Source organism: Puntigrus tetrazona, chromosome 12 (assembly GCF_018831695.1).
Source record: "Puntigrus tetrazona isolate hp1 chromosome 12, ASM1883169v1, whole genome shotgun sequence".
Classification (NCBI taxonomy): Eukaryota; Metazoa; Chordata; class Actinopteri; order Cypriniformes; family Cyprinidae; genus Puntigrus; species Puntigrus tetrazona.
The window spans coordinates 3,221,786-3,227,127 of record NC_056710.1 but is presented as its reverse complement, the minus strand read 5'-3'; positions in this window follow the sequence as shown (position 1 = coordinate 3,227,127).

The window sequence follows — 5,342 nt, the reverse complement described above, 5'->3', positions numbered from 1 at the left end:
AGTACACTTGTCATGTTTCCTGATTGTTTTGGCAGGAAGCTCCTGGTAGTGTGTGTGTGGTCAGACAGGGTGCAGGTTAACCGCTAGCTTTCCTCATTACAGCAGACAGCCTCCAGACTCATTAACAACTCCAACAGCAACAGGAACACTTTATCAACAACACCAGCTGCCAAGACCATAAGCACAAGAGCTGCTGTGCCAGAGAACACCCTCTGATACGGCTCAAGCCACGCTGACATTTCCTAAAGAGGCCAATCATTCCAAACCTTAATGAGAGTTGCATACTGTCTTAAGTGTCAACTTCAGACCACTTAAAAGTATAGTTAACCATAGTCATTTAGTCCCTTGTGTCATTCCTAACTCACAGCCCCGATATACTTTCTTACATCCGAAAGCATGTAATGAAAGCATGCAGTGAGCCAGGAGCCGATCTGATCTGATATTGCACAACTTCACGCATGAAATTAACATTGAATACTTGTATTTAATCTGTTCTCACAAAGTTATTGCCTCAGATGACTGTGGAGTTTATTTGCACATTTATTTTACAGAGTAAACCTCGTTAAATAAATGGGGCGCATTTGTTCCAACAGCAAAAACAAACAAAAAAATCTGTTACTGCTTTTTCACAGCTTTCTAAAAGCATAGAAATATAGCATTCTGATGGGAGAAGGAAGTCAAACATACACAAAGCTAAAAGAAACCACTTGCAGAACCCAAATAAGACAGTAGAGTAAAGTGTGCATATACAATGATAATTATTGCTTGAAATGCTTTCTCTTTCTGTAAAAAAGTGCATACAGCTAATGAGTCATTGACTGATTTTATAATTGTACCATTCATCATATGTTATGAAAGGTGTTTTTTTTCACTTTTATGACTTAGATATTTTTATATTTGTTGGCTTTGTATTGTAACACCCCCACACCTTTTGCGCTAGATACATGAATGATATCTTATATTATTTTCTAAGCAATCCAAACACTTACGCCTCTGGCTTGCTTGAGGGACACTTAAAACTAGTGACTATCGTTGAATTGACTACAGAGACCGTCTCTGCATTTAATAAGAAATTGGTCACTCCGTCACTATACATCCTGTCATTATACTGTACAGTGCTTTCATACAACCTGTGTTTTAAAAAGCGCTATATAAATAAAATGATTGATTGATTGATTGACTTGGAGAAAACTTGCATCGAAGGAATGAAATGAAGCCCGTTTCCAGAGCTCAGAGCGTTATAAAGATGCTTTTAAATCTTACTGGCTCTTTAGATTTGGGCAGCAATCACAGTTAGCAAGCGAATAGCTTACGCTAAAACCACTCTGATAGAAGCTTCAGCAGCCATGAAGCAATGATCTGGCAAGCATCTATAACACCCTAGCATCTCGGCGCATGACTTACGTGGGCAAGTACGCTCACATTTTCAGAAGATGCAAAAATCGACTTTCCATGTGAAAGCACATTTAGGCATCTGTTATGGTAAATCTAGCTTATACTTGTCCGCTTGAGGCAGTCTGGCCTCTCTTCGCTGCTAATGTAATTCTGAGCTGATGGCCCAGCTCTCTAGGCGGGGTCAGACCCTTCAGAGTGCACAGCAGAACCAAACACGAGTGCTCAGGACTGTGAAGAGAATCTAGATGAGTCAACAAAGTCAGCTCACACACACACATGCGCACACACTGCTGGAAGAGCTCGTTCAGCTGGCTCTAATTCAATTAGAGAGTATGGCAGGCTTGCATTAATAGCGACCCCACTAATGTATGAATACATGAACCTCTACCTCCATTTCCCATCTCGCTAAGCTAATGACCTCTCATTATGCTAAGCGCATTAGTGGCATTTTGCATGAAGCTGGTCGTACTGTAGCGCATGTGCTGTGGATGCAGACTCCCTCTCTCTATTGCTATCTCACTCTTTCACACACCCCCATCTTGGGGACTAATAGAGAGGAAGAGCTAAGTTTCCCCCTCTAGAGAAAACTAATGCAGTTTGTGTTAGTGTCTGCTGACCCTGGCTTTGGCGTAAATGCAATCCATTAGGATACCACGCACTTCCGCTGCATCTGTTATCTGAAGGCTGTTTTCCATCTTGAGTGTTACTCCGAACAGCCATTATTTAGATGCTGATAGAGCACTTAAAGTACCAGATTTGGTGTTAAAATGTTCAAATGTGACAACACTGTGTCAAGATGCACCTTATATTCAACTGAAGTATCTGTCAAGAGGCTTTGATGCCATCTGATAGGTTAATATGATTTATCGAGGGCCGTTATTTTTGTGCTTGCAGTAATATTTGGAGTTCACTAAAAGTACTTAATGTAGTGTTTCTCAAATGTTTTGCTGCAGGATACAGATATGGTCAAGTTTAAGTGCATCAATTTAGTCCGAACCACCAGTTGATATTTTTAGTAATTTTTCACTGTGGGGAAGGGCTTTATGGCTAAAACTTTTCTCACAATATTTTATTTTATATAACTGTATTCATTTACCATTAATGGGAAAGGAAAGGCTTTCATCATTGAATAAACATAACCACGGACTAAGCTGCTTTTTAATTTATCAAATCAATTTTATTTTCTGCCAAAATGATTTGATTTTAATGCAAATTTATAATTAAAACTTATTTAAAAATGTAATCAAATCAAATGCTTTTACTTGGGTGACACACAACACTGTTCTATTCCTTTTATTATTTTGAGAAGTATATTTTAGTGGTTTTGTTTATTTGATGCTAGTTTTTCTCAGATGAAATGGTGAAAAGCTTATCTAATGATATCTAAAGCAATGTAATAACTTGTGTGTAAGCAAATAGATGGCATGAGTACTAAATGTAAAATTAAAACCTTTAGAGCAATGTTTTCCAAGATTTTGTATGCTAAAACAATTTGCTCTAGTTCTAGTTCAAATGCACATGTCATATTTGTTCTGTCTGTTGTGAAGCATTCTGGCACTGTGAGGAGATGATCCAGAGGTACAGTCGAGAGAGGTGAACAGAGGTCTGTGCTCATCAGGCACGCCGCTGCCCTACTGCAGCAACAGCAGCGTGGGCAAAGCCGTAGAAGACTGTATCGCGAGCTATCATTGGCGTCCTGCTAAATCTCACACATGACGGTCAGTACAAACAGGGCGTTAAAAAGAAATCTACTTGAACTGTAAAGGAATGCACTGTAAAAGTAACGGTGTTAAAAAAGCTTCTTTGATAATATAACTTGCAAGCTACTCTTAAAGCAGTAGTTCACCCAGTAATGAAAATTCTTTCATCAATTACTTATGGCTTGTTTCCATAGAGCAGGTGGAAATACAGTATGGAACAACAACTAGCTTACTTACACCCTTACTTGATAGTTGTGGTGTAAGGCGAAAAGTAGTAACTTTACCTCTTTTGTTGAGTTTTTATGAGCAATAATGGCCATTATAAAAGTATAAGTGGCTTATATAGGAGAAAATAAAGACATAATTGCGTACTATATTGTATTGAACTGTACCGCTCAGTGAAACAAGCCATTAGCCTCATTCCAAACATTGAAGACTAGGAGACATTATTGCTTTATATGGTAAACATTTAATTTTGGCTTTTATCTACATACACATTCATCATGGACATCAAATGTCCGTTACTTGAAGTGAGCTTACTTATGTAATGGTGGTATGCTTGAAGTGTTTGTAAAAAAAATTTTGTCAAACTAGTATACATAGTCTAGTGTTGCCTCTTTGTGGACCAAAAATGCGAGTGTCCTCCTTGGTTTAATTCTACATTTAAATGCAGGTAATATTAATCAACTACATTTACTTCCTTATACGGTTAGGATTAGGGTTGACTAAGGGTTACTTGCATGTAATTATATGCAAAGCTATTATGAGCAGTGAACTTTGAGCTTAGACAATTACAGACTACGATTTACTTGCATTTAACCACCCTTTTTCACTACTGTAAAGTGTTTTCTGAGACAAAGGTTCTCCATTTTCAGCACAAAGACCAAGCTAATCAGTAATGAAATTCATTATTAGATATTGATTAGCCATTACCAACCTAATAACTTTGCTGCTTTTCAGTAGTTACTTCCAGCACCGAAATGTAATATGCATTGGAAGCTGTTCAGCTGAACAATCAGCGACTAGGCCGTAGCGGCTGTCTCATTACATTACGCCTTATAGCACGTTGTTATTCTGCTTTTAAAAGGCTTAAAGTCAATAAGAGTCTTCTGGCTTTCTTGCATGGCCTTTGTTCGATGTGCCAAATGGATTTCTGTTAGCGGTGGTGCTTTAAGCTGGCTGCTTGCTGAATACTGCTGCCAAACCCTTCAGCATAATGCAGGAGTACTCAGTCATAAGCCAGATGTGAGCGGCAGAACAACAGTCAGAGAAAAATCCTGATTAACTAATGCTGAACTCGTATGCGAAGCGGCCACTGAGTGCGTTTTCTTTCCTTCTGTAGAATGGGGCAGCACAAAGAGGCGGGCGAGCAAGAGGATTTAATCAGCACGCGGCGCTGCACTGTGTGCTCAGGGTCCCACAGTACCTGCCGCGGGAGCGGAGGTTCGATATCAGAGTCCTGGTGAGTACACAGCTCTACTAGTATCACTCAGTGTTGGGCAATAGGAGTTCAAGCAGCCTCACAAGCGGAGGTTTAATACTAATAGAGGGCTGTTATAAATCACATATTTCACACAGAATTCTATAGTTGTCATTTTTTTCTTTTTGTTTTAAAGCATTTTAGTACAGCGTATATGGAGATAATCTATGCATTCCGTTAATTAAGGTGATCACGAATGACTTTTTTTGTTTATTAGTTTGAAAATGTGCGTTCAATCTTGTTTTTGTTTTGTTTGTGAAAGCGGCTGTGCGTGACATTAATATCAAAGTGAAACCATGTTTTCTATCTGCCTTGTGGTTCTTTTTAGATATAAATGAGGTGTGTTTCATTGTATTTGTGTGTGTAGTTTTAGGGTCTGGGCTTGCTCATTAATCTGGTGGGTAGCGCGAGGAACAGACACTGTCTGATAGAGCTGCAGATGGAGAGTTGAAGTCTGAGGACTCCATGTGTGTGTCTGACAAAGATGAGTTGCAGACTGGGAGATCTCTCAGCGCTATCGCTGCTCTGGTGAAGAGTATATAAACACGCACACAGATAAACAACTGCTGTATTGACACACTTCACACTTCATGCACCTATTATTAAAGGAATAGGTTACCCAAAAACAAACTTTTTGCTTGAAATTTTCTCAGCTCCTTTTTAATAGTTTGGTTTAAATTTCAATTTTATTGATCAAGACCAAATTTACGTTTTAACATGTCTAATTATTTGAATGCATTAAACTTAATTTATTCGATTTGTCTTTT